The sequence below is a fragment of the Musca autumnalis genome, unplaced genomic scaffold (genome assembly GCF_047663935.1).
Source record: "Musca autumnalis isolate F117 unplaced genomic scaffold, ASM4766393v1 scaffold_2, whole genome shotgun sequence".
Lineage (NCBI taxonomy): Eukaryota > Metazoa > Arthropoda > Insecta > Diptera > Muscidae > Musca > Musca autumnalis.
In genome coordinates this window covers 144451065-144463786 of record NW_027411755.1, presented here as the reverse complement: position 1 = coordinate 144463786, position 12722 = coordinate 144451065, and the positions used below count along the sequence as shown (strand labels likewise).

The 12722-nt window shown below is 37.6% G+C and overlaps 1 protein-coding gene across 1 annotated transcript in view; it reads left to right on the top strand.

Moving 5' to 3' along the window:
- LOC141394700 (zinc finger matrin-type protein 5) overlaps positions 1-12722 on the top strand; it is a 345637-nt gene that overhangs the window by 241788 nt on the left and 91127 nt on the right. The gene's annotated exons all lie outside the window — the stretch shown is intronic.

Genomic DNA, 12722 nt, shown 5'->3' with positions numbered 1-12722 from the left:
TCATTGAAAATTTTGATATTTTCATTGCTTTGCATTGGTTTGAGAGTTACGAATTTAAACACCAAGAATAATTTCAGATTACAGAACCTTGTGTACAGAGTTTCACCCCCTTAACACCCCTCACCTATAAACTAATTTGCATGTTAATGAAAATTTTCATAGTCTGGCATAAGAATTACTTTTCCAATTTGGAATACCTTGTTTTTCGATCTTGTATTCCACTTGTTTACTTCATTGGTCTTCCAGTTTTACGTGTACCGACATGCGGCCCGTGTTTATATGCCTTTTTAGGGGGTTCATCATCGCTCATTCTTGTGACATGGCATATTCAATGCATTCGTTGTGTAGACGATACAGTTCGTGGTTCGTACGACTCCGATATTCACATCTTTCAAAGATTTTTTTCTCTCAAACATACCAAGCACTGCCTTATCTGCTTCCGAAATTACCCAGTCTTCGGAAACATACATTAGCACAGGTAGTATCAGTGTTTTTTCGTTAACAGATTCGGCCATAACGTAAAAATCGTCATTAAGACGACTATATAGTAGACACCCTAAGCATATCCGGTATACCATATGAAAATCCTATAACTTCCGCCGATGACGTAATTACAGCTTAAAGTGCCTAAACTATGCAATTTTTACAAGGTCCGTCGTAGGTTTTCTATATTTTTTATACCCTCAGCATTTATGCTAACGAGGGTATATACACTTTCATACGGGCAAAATGTGCCTCATCGAAATAATGGTTTTAGACCACAAGTATGTTTGGACGAAATCCGTTTCAGACAATTTGGGGCTGGTTTAGCCATGTCCGTCCATCTGTCTGTCGTTCTGCCTGGCTGGAGCGCACGATAACATTCGAACGGATCAACTGATTCGGTCCAAAATTTGGCTTTCGTAATATTTTGTTCAAACTTAGTTTAAGTTCCAAGACAGGTTATATCGGTCCACTGCTTCCAGTACTCCCCCACGAGGTACTGGTGCGCACGATAACTCTTGAAGGGAGTAACCGATTTGGTCCATACTTTGCACATCGTAAAATTTTTCAGACTTAGATGAGGTGCCAATATGGACTCAATCGGTCCACTCCTTCTGGTAACTCCCACACAAAATTTTGGAAAAGTTCAGTTTAGGATCTGCTCTCGAATCGCTTTGATTTTGGTTTTGGTTTTCTATACGATGGTACAAGTTCCATCCGGAGCAAGTCCATACTTCCAGAAAAAATAGCCTGAAAGGTGTAAAAACCATATGACACCGTGTGTAGTGGTTGGAGTTTAAAAACCTCTATGACACCTATAATAACTCTCGAACTAATCAACCGATTTGTTCAAAAATTTGGCTTTCGTCATATTTTGTTCAAACTTAATTTCAGTTCGAAGATCAGCAATACCGGTCCACAGCGTCCGGTACTTTCCCCCAATATTTGAAAAATGTCTCTAAAATGATATCTCTTGAACGGGGCAACCAATTTGGTCCAAACTTTGGATCTACTAATATTTTGTCAAAGTTCAACATTTGTGTCTAAGTGCAGTTTAGGGTCTGTTCTTAGAACCTTTTTCGACTTCCATAATGGACCAAGTCCGTCCATCCCTTTAAGAATCCCCTCCACAACACTTTTGAACTTTAATCCTAATCCACATTTTCGTCGGCAAACTCAAATGTCCACCAAGGGCCACAAAATTCTGAAAGGACCCTAAATATATTCGATCTGTCTGTAGATGAAAGTTTAAAAGAAAGTTTAAAGTTTAAATTCACATAGGCTGAGGGTATATCTTTGTCGGCAAAGCCGACTGATACTTTTTTACTTCTTTGGTATATACATATTTACCATGGCACAATTACCCAGGTAGTGGTATCGTAAAATTTTGAATATGTTATGTCACAATTTTCTTTGTGTTGTTGGGGAAATTACAACAAAAATATTTTTTTTATAAAGGCATTTGACATTTCATATTCAAACAGCTGGTGTGATGCCACTACCTTGGTAATTGTGCCATGATATTTACCATAATTATTTCAAAAAATTTTTGTATCGAGTGTACAACAACTCCTTGATATACATATTAGTGTCGAAAACGCCACAAAAAATATAAATATGTTTGTATCCGAAAATAACGAAATTCTGGGTAATACTCGTAAAAAACGATTTGCGGCAGTGTAAATATCTGATCAATTGTGGGTTTGTCAGCACTAAAGCCGCATTAGTAAGGTCCAATTATTTCATTGACAATAGGCTTTAGTCGTTCGCATAATATTCCTGACACTATACTGTAGGGAAAATACTTATGTCCCTATAGTTAGAGCATGCAGTCTTATCTCCTTTCTTGTGGACGTTACACAGGATGCTCTGGTTCCAATCGTCGGTACGCGTTCTTTTTGCCAGATGGTGCTAACTAGCTGATGTCTACACCTTATCGGCTGGTCGCCACCGGTTCTAAACAGCTCGGCTGGTGAGCCATTGGCTCCTACTGGTCGGTATACAAGCAATACCACATTCTGGCATTGGATCTGTAGTATCTTTGTTGTCTTCGCTAGTTTGGAAGAATACTCTTTCCATACCCTGAGCACACCATCTGTATCTGTTTCCAAATTACCTTGCTCGTCTCTACATGAGGATGCGCCTGTACTAAAATTGTATGTTTCATTCTTTTGTAAAATTTTCGGACTTCATTCTGGCTCCTGTACATAAGGCAGTAGAATCTGATGGTCGGCTTGTTGAACTGTATTCTGTGTACACAAAAGACCTATGGTCAATGGAATAGTCGGGTGATACCAATACAGGCAAGTCATCAATCACACGGCAGCGGGTTCTCTCGTATCGGATTGACCCGAAATCACACAAAATCCGTGTACCGGCCAGCGGCTGCCACCTAAGTGTACATATGTTTGCATTTGTATCGTTTTTCTGTGGTGGGAGCAGCATATCCCGGAATGCCTGCTCCGAATTCTTTTGGTCCGTGCCGGGACGGAGGAAAACCCAGGACCAATATATTTGTCACATCCGCATCTTCACCCATATCCAACCTTCGGTGAGATGCAGTAGATGTTTGGGAGTGGGTACATCTAAGGGGGTGTTTTGGACTTATCCATGCAAGGGAGTACAACAAAGACTATGTTGCTGCATGCTACGTGAGCACAGCCCCCAGTGAGTCGTCGTTGTCAGATTATGCGACGCAATACCCCCAACAGCAGTCGCGCAAGCAGCATTTAACACCAGCCGAACAACAACGGCAATCCCTGAAAATGCATCATTTTTTCCAATTTAATTGCAATGGACTCCGAGGTAAGGTCGAGGAAATAGTGGACTTCATGAGTCGAAAGGAGGTACCATCCAATTTAGCTACATTTTTTAACCGAACTAGCTGAAATTTGACATTTGAGGTTCCCAGTGTCCATGAAATTTCTCCACTAAAAATTGTGAAGATAAGTCAACGTTTTGGTATGACCCCATATAACGGTACCTCGCGATTTAAGGTATTTTGAGGATTTTAGGTACACTTTCCGCCCAATTTGGCTCCAATTTATCACTTCGAGTTTCAAGAGACTTCTGCACCATGAGAACTGCCCAACCCTTCTGATGTTCGGGTAGCGGAAAGGACGTTCCGACACGTCATCACTGCTGCAGCCGCTCGCCATATCCCTGCTGGTCGAATACACAAAGTAAGACTAAAGTTTCCAGCAGAGGCGACGTGTTTAGCAAATGAGCGTGATGAGCTTCTTCAAGCCAACCCCAGTGACTCAGAGTCAGGGAACTGACACAGTTAACAGGTTGGTCGGCTAGCATAAGCGGAACAAGTGGTTAAATCATCTCAAGAGTTGCAACATTATAACCAGATTAAGTGAATTGTGGGCAACGGTTAATTCACTCCCGAACCCTGGAAAGAAGGAAGATAGGTCCTCAGTCACGTTTGGCGACGTTACGTTGACTTACCCGAAGAGGTGCGCAATTTATTTCAACGACAGTTTGTCGCGCATCCCGGGAGTGACAGGCTGTTCCTGCCGAGGATAAACCACCATAGTTTACAATGTATGATGTTGCGAATGTCATCAGGAACGCGCTGATGAGGTATCCATGGTAATGCTGAAAAAGCTGGATGTGCTGGGAGTGGAGTATATCACTAAAGTTCTTAATCTTTCGCTAGCCACCTTCATCGTTCCCAAAGTCTGCAAAATGGGTAGAGTTCCCGCTACCAAAGCCAGGCAAGGATGCCACCAATAGCTATCCAGTAGCAGATAAAAAAACCTTGATGACCACATATTACGCGATAGCCCAGTCTGAGGTAAGTTATGCGGCACCAATGTAGTCCGTGAATAAGTGCAACGCGATGGAAAAATATTCAACTCTGTCACAATGCTGCCCTAAGAACTGCGACAGGGTGTCTCCTCCTTACTGTGTGAGTCATCCTAATCACCATATGGTGGATGGGCCCCTCCCATTCAGCGCCAGCTGCCACTTACTCATCTAAATCCGGTGGATCTGTGGTTACATTCCATCGAAGCAGCCACATTCCTAGAACTGGAGATAGACCCAGAGCACATTGCACAGTGGTTCCGCCCGTAGACAAAAATCGAAAAATTGATGGCGACAAATTTTATTGCGATTGAAATAAATATTCTCTAAACATATCAAATTTGTAACATCCAGCCTTATTTTTGTAAAATTACAGCGGTTATACGCCAAGTTAAGTCGAAGAAGTTGTTATTTGTATGTAAGGACTTAAAAACGAAATATACATCCGCAAAGCATTCGTAGGTTATATGTAAAATTATAAAAAATTGAAGAGGTAAATGTGAAATTTTCAAAATGAAACTTATAGGTGATGGCATTGGCAATGTTTTTAGGAAAAAACAAATTCATAATTCGTTTTCTAACTTCATTAAAAATAAATTCTTAATAAATGACTTTTTCTGCTATTTTTAATATAATTACTATTAATTTATGTTGAGTTTTACTAATGTTGTGAGCATTTGTGAGTCTCGAAATTTTTTTTAAAATGCAGGGGAAAGTCTCTAGTTTACGATTGAAAAAAGTCCAGCTGCCCCCATCTGCCACCCGCTAAGTTATTCCTCTTACACCACGCCCGTAAAATCGTCAAAATTCCGAATATCGGGAGGTACGTTTATATGGGAGCTATACCTAAACTTTGAACTATACTGAACATTTCTGGCAAGGAGGTATTTTGCTCACTCAGAACTCAAAATGCAAAATTACAGCCAAATCGGTTGGAAAATGTGGGTAAAATCGTCAAAATTTCGAAAATCGGAAGGTACGTTTATATGGGGGCTATACCTAAACGTAAACCGATATTGACCATTTTTTGTATGGAGGTATTTGGTTCACTCAGAACTCAAAATGCCAAAGTACAGCCAAATCAGTTGGAAAATTTCGCTAAAATTGTCAAAATACCGAAAATCTGAGGGTACATTTATATGGCGGCTATACCTAAACGTGGACCTATATTGAATATTTTTTGCAAGGAGGTAGTTTATTCACTCAGAACTCAAAATGCAAAATAACATCCAAATCGGTTGGTAAATTTGGCCAAAATCGTCAAAATACCACAAATCGGGCGGTACCTTTCTATGGGAGCTATACCCAAATATGGACCTACATCCACTAAAAATGGTTTTCTATCTTTCTGGCTTGTTATAAACTTACGTTTAAAATTTGGAGGCGGTAGCTCGATTAGAACTATTTTTGGCACTCTTTTCCATACAAGTGGGACCACTGTGCATTGGGCCCAATGACAGGTTTTTGAGGCAACAAGTCACTGGAAGCAGCTAGAGCTACCAAATTTCGTTCCAATGTTTTTAATGGGCATAAAAGTACTTCTGCAAAATTTGGTAAGAATCGGTTCAGATATAGATATAGTTTTCATGTATATGTTTCATCCGATTTTATTTTTAAGCCCCAAAAAGATAAATGATAAATGATATGGTAAATCCTGTTCAGGTTAGAATCAGGTCCTGAAAATTTGGCTCTGACCGGTTCAGATATATATCTACATATATATAGAAACCTTTTCAGGTATACCATGATGTTCGAAATATAAATCTTCTGAAATGGCTGGACCGAATTTGATAAAATTTTGTTTGTAGATTCATAAGGTCTGAGAATAGATCGTAAGGTACTTTTTATACCGAAAAATGGAGGGGGTGGGGGACCTCCCCCACAACAAGTTTTAGCCAAACGCGAAATCTCAGAGATTATTAGACGCATTGGTATACAAAACAATAGTAATTGTGACCTCTATCATTAATTTATGTTTTGGAAGTAGAAAACCGCGATCGCGTCCGTTATTTGAAAACTTTATAATTACAGGTTAAGATCTTGAAATTTAGTAGGTGTTTGTAGTACCAGTTATTAAATTTAAAGATCTAGAATATTGAAGATTTCAATGCTTGGTGTAACTCGGATAAGATTACTACAAAATTTGGCGACTTGTGTCATATTGAGCATCGTCCAGTCCCGACCCAGTCTAATAAATTAAAATATCCACATTTTTAAGTGTCACGCTATCTGTAAGTAATTTTCTATAAGTATTCGGATCCATACGGACATGAAATTTTTTTACACATATAGTACTCACTATTACCTTCTATCAGATATATATAGTTTCGACAATACGTCGCAATACCGCGAGTTTTATTCCAAAAACTATTTACAGCCAGTTTCTGTATGTCGAAAGAAGAATGTGTGCGAAAGAAACACGTCCAAACTCTTGTGTGTTTTTCAAATTTGTTTTTTGTTTTAAAGCAAAAGCGAAAGTAAAATTATTTCGAAACCTAAAGTTCGGGCGTGTTTCATTCGCACACATTCTTCTTTCGACATACAGAAACTGGCTGTTAAACTACAATACGAACTACACAAAAAATACACCACAAGTCTACTTCAAATATTCCTTACCAAATCTAACTTCTTTTATTTCTTAATCAGAATATTAATTTATATACCTTTACACGTTTTATCCATTAAAAAAACTGTTTATTAAATCAGCGGTTTTTAATTGCCGAGCGAAACAAATTTGTTCTTCGTTGGATAAATTTTTATAAAATTTTACAAAGTAACATGCAATATCTTTGACAGCTCGGTATGTGACCACGAAGCGTTGCCAGGTTGAAATGACTTTGTTTCTAAGTGGCTCAAAGTGTTAAGAATCTAATCCCGTTACTAATTTATACAAATATATGACTTCAAAACTAGACTTTTTGCCTCAGAAACCTGCCATTGGGCCCAATGTGCAGAGCCAGATTCTTCGATTTTCCTATTTTTTAGCGTTTTAATCGTTTTAATCAAATCACGTTCATTCTTCTTAAAACTTCATTGTTAGTTACTCGATCGGCCCAGGGTGTTTTTAAGATTCTTCTATAGATCCATAGTTCAAATGCCTCTAGTTTTTTTTCATCTTTGGCTTTAATTGTCCATGTCTCTGCTGCATATAGTAGTACAGACCATACTTAACATTTCACAAATCTAACTTTTGTTTGAAGCCCGATATCATGACTTGTTAGTAATTTATTGTATTTATAAAATGCTCCTCTGGCCATCTCTATTCGGCATCGAATTTCATGTGATATGTCCCATTTGTCATTTATTAATACTCCCAAATATTTGCATGTAGTTGCTTTTTCAATTTCTGTGTTATGGATTGTCAGCGATGTGTTATTATATGTGTTCTTTCTACTGATAATCATGTATTTTGGTTTTGTGATGTTAATTTTAAGCCCATATAATTCGCTTACCGTTGTAAGTTTGTCTATTGCTTTTTGTAGGCCATTTAGACTGCTTGCTAGAATTGTCGTATCGTCTGCATATCGTATGTTATTTATAAGAACACCAATGGTTCGTATTCCCATTTTCTCATTTTGCAAGGCCTCCGTGAATATTTTTGGGAGTAAATATTGAATAAAAGAGGCGATAATATACAGCCCTGCCTGACGCCCATTGATATTGCGATTTAGTCGGTGAGTTCGCCGTTAACATCAATGCATGCATTTTAGTTCCAGTATAGATTTTTTATACATTGAATTTCTTTCCCATCTATCCCAATTGATAGTAGTATATCGATTAACTTGTAGTGCTGGACAGTATCGAAAGCTTTCGCCTAATCTATGAAACATATAAAAACATCTTTTTGCACTTCACGACAGTTTTGGATCAGCGAATGTATGCTTAGTAGCGCTTCTCTGGTACCCATTCCTTCTTTGAAACCAAATTGTGACTTGCCCATATGAAGTTCGCATTTTGCATAAATTCTTCTATGGATAATTCTCAGGAAGAATTCTAGGTCGTGGTTCATTAGACTTATAAGCCTATATTCATCACATTTCTTTGCATTCTTTTTCTTTGGTATGGTTATGAAAATCGATTTTAGCCAGTCTTGTGGATATTGACCACTGTCATATATGTGGTTAAAAAGTGTGACTAACATGTCTATGTTTTCTCCATCTATTACCCAGCAAAATTTGACGGAAGGGGTTCTTTGCGATGACGTGATTTCATGTCATCTTTTGCATTGGTTCAAAGGAAGTCGTGGAAGATCCGATCTTTTCATTAGGATTTGAACCAATGCAAAGGAAGTCGTGAAAGATCCGATCTTTTCATCAGCATTTGTACCCATTCCATAGAGATGATGTTTGTGTTTTTATTTACACACCTGTTTATTTTCATTTTGGTATGTTCCAGTACTGCAAAAATCTACTAATTTTTACTATTTTTTCCGATAACATAAAGGAAAAATTGTTACGTTGTAAAAATAAGTAGATTCTTGCAGTTTCTGGAACAGACCAAAGTTGTTAGAACTGTCGTCGTGATGTTGTCTTACATTTCCTGCATATCAAGGCGAATTTAACAAGGTGATCCAATAGCTGACGTTAGGTTGTAGTCTTCATTTGCTGTCAAATTTTTTTTTGCGCGAAATATCCACAAAAGTTAGAAGAAAACGTTAAAATATTATTCGGGAAGCTTAAACAAAGATGTTGTACACAGATATTTTTTATAGAAGCGAAATATTTGTTATTTATTTTTGATTAAAAATATGTTTTGACAGTAAATGAAGACATAGGTTGCTATTATTGTATCACCTTCTTTCTTACACCATGCTGCATATCAAACAACTAAAACTTCTAAACAATTGGTATTATATGAAGTCCCAACTATCGAGCTAAAAATAGAATCGGACTGCACACATTGCTATTTTAAAAGTTCCCTTGTCTGTTCTAAATCTGACATAGAATGAAATCAATCAAATCTCGCTTCTTGGAATTTGAAAAAAAAGTGCGAAACGAAAAGGAACAAGAATCTGAAAATAAAGAAGAAACTACTTTTGAAAAGAAACAATTAAAGATAAATTAATTAAGCATAAATGGTATTTTCCATAAAAAGTCTCTCCTCCCCGTTCGTTACATTTTGTTCTTAGAGATCCCTAAAGCAAGCCGGGTTTTAGATCCCTACATATTTTCGTCACTAAACAAAATAGTATAAATTTCCAAAATGTTGTTATAAAATAACGAAATTATAAAATAAAAGTAATTTACGAAATAAAAATACTTAAAGGAGTACATTTGGAGTCCATGTCGAAATCTGAACTGGTGATGGGAAGATAATTGAAAAAACCTTTTGTAAGATGAAAGAATATCAGTTGCGGAGAACGGAGGAAGTAATCTTTTGCGTTGCAGCGGTGGTGATTACATTGCAATTTTGGATGTAAACTTTTGAAAAACTAAACTGATAAATTAATTGTAGCTATTTCATGAATTCGTTTGAATTAATAAAGAGTTTTGTTTTTCATGAAAACCATATTTCAATACAGCATTTCCATTTTCCAAACAAGACATGAAAATCTCATGCCAAGGGGTTGGTGAAAATGACATGCCAAAGCATTGGTTAAAATGACATGTCAAAGCATGGGTGAAAATGACGTGTCAAAGCATTGGTGAAAATGACATGTCAAATCATTGGTGGAAATGACATGCCAAAGCATTGGTGGAAATGACATGTCAACGCATTGGTTAAAATGACATGCTTAGGATCCAGAAAAGAACGTCATCTTTTGGGGTCCACGCTCATATAAAATTCATCGATGAAGATGCTAAAAAGATGACATGCTAGATCACTTGCACCCATGATTGAATGTCATCTTTGGCATCGAACATTTTGCTGGGTAACTTTAAAATTTCTGAGGGAATTTGGTGGGACCAACTGCTTTTCTATCTTTAAGTGAAGCAATTGCGTATTCGACCTCGTTCTTTTCTATATGAGTTCCGGTCAGAGCGGGTTGATTAAAATCATATGTTGACCTCTCGTCATCTGTAAACATCCTAGTGACGTAATCTTTCCAAATTCGTTTTCTGTCGGATATTTGTCTTATGCCAGACTATGAAAATTTTCATTGAAAACGTTTTGCCATTTTCTTCCAAATTTTCATTGACATCCACACACATATTTGAAATCATATGAAAATTTTGATATTTTCACAGCTTTGAATTGGTTTGAGAGTTACGAATATAAACACAAAGAATAATTTCAGATTACAGAACCTTGTGTACAGAGTTTCACCCCCTTCACACCTCTTACCTACAAACTCGTTTTCACGTTAATGAAAATTTTCATAGTCTGACATAAGACTTTCAAATGCAGCTTCATTATTTTCATCTAATAATACTCCTGATGATGAATTCCTGTGTATTCCAGCAGCTTCTTTTAACTTTTTGTGTAAGTTAAAGTCATCGTGCATGTTTTGTAGCATGTTTTGTAGCATTTCTGTTGTAAGATTGGATTTTTTTGCTGTTCTGGTTGCATTGCGAATTTCCTTATTAATTTCCCAGTATCTTTCAAAATTAGTGTTTCGATATTTACTACGTTCTAGACGAAGCTCCCTAATTTCGTCAGTAATCCATTCTTCTTGTTTTTGTTGGGGTTGATTTCCTAAATTATTTCTTGTAATTGAATTAATTTTGCATTTTATATTATTCCAAATATTTTCAAGGTCGCCTCTATCGATGTTCTCCAGTGTGGAATTTACCCGCTCTTTTATATCTCTTTTTACTAAGGGGTCTTTAAGTTTTTCTACGTTAATTTTTGGCCATCGATTTTTTCTCGTCTTTCGGACGGAAGAGATTTTAATTTTTAAATTGGCCAACAATAGGTTGTGGTCAGACGGAACGTCTGCTCCTGGGAACGTCGAGCATATTGTTACACTTGTGCAATATCGGCTGTTTATTATTATATAATCGATTTGATTCCGTATAATGTTGTCCTTATTGTCTCTTGGAGATTTCCAAGTATATAGCCTTCTTGGATGTAGGTGAAAAAGGGTATTTGTTACTGTCATTTTGTGTGCTTGGCAGAGTTCCACTAGTCTGTCCCCTCTATCGTTTCTTGTTCCCAGTCCATATCTTCCTGTAATGCCACGTATTTCATCATTTCCGACTTTTGCATTGAAATCACCTTGTATTATGGTTATTTCGTGCGGTTTTGTCATTTTCAATAGCTGTTCTAGTTCTTGGTAGAATTGCTCAATTTCCTCCGAACTTGAATCACTTGTTGGGGCATAAACTTGTATAATATTTATATTAAGTGGGCTAGCATCAATTTTAACAAGCATAGCTCTGTCTGACATCGGAACATATCCAGCAACACATGCAGCTATACCGTCTTTCATAATTACTGCAACGCCTTTTCGGTGATGTCCATCTAAATTCCCTGAGTGGTATACTACATGAGTATTTTGTGACTTGAAATCTACACATTCTTCCCACCATGTTTCACTTATTCCAAGTATATCTATATTGAGTCTTTTCATCTCACTTATGGTGTTATTAAGCTTTCCGATTTCAAAAAGACTCCTTACATTCCAGGTTCCGATTTTTAGGTTATGTTTGGTTTTACCTCCGGGGATTCTTAGCACCCTCGTTTGGCCGGAGACTGAGGGCCGTGTGTTATGTATTGTAGGCTTTATAATGTATGATTTTCAAGGAAGAGTACTTCAGCGGTTTCCCGTTGCCTTCTGAAGGGTTTATAGTTTTCCTTCTGTGTTCAGCCGCTCGATTCGGGTCAGACGCTGTTTACAGCCGCCCAATGTGGATACAGTCGCTGTTGTGTAAGTTTTTCGCTGTGCAGAAGCCGAAGTTGTGGATCCCACAGCGCCTTCTGTATTTCAAATGCAGCCATTCCAGCTGTCTCAGCCTCTGCCTGCCATTTGTACTAAGGGACCAGCTGCCGACCCTTAGGCTAGATTTTGGTCACCGCCGGGTATTTTATTTCCCCGATGTCCGCCATATAAATTTATGATGAACGTTCGCCAATGGGACGGTCCCGATGGAGGATCTAGCAAACCCCACACGGGAGAGCCAGATTAAGCAGAAAATGAACGTACAAATATAAAATAAAAACACTGTTACAACAAGAACCCATACTTATGTACATATGTATGGATCCGAACCATGGTACGTAGGTACGAAAGCATATGAGACAGAACTTGGCGTGTTTGAGAGAAAAAATCTTCGGAAGATTAATGTACCAATATTCATTGATGGTGAATATCGGCGTCGTATGAACCACGAACTGCACCATCTGACGAACATCCATATAATAAAACCAGCTGAATTAGCTGTAATTTGACCACATAACGTTATCTCCCGATTTTAGCTACATTTTCCAACCAAATACCTCTAATTTCTCATTTAAGATTCTCTACGAAAAATTGTCGCCACAAA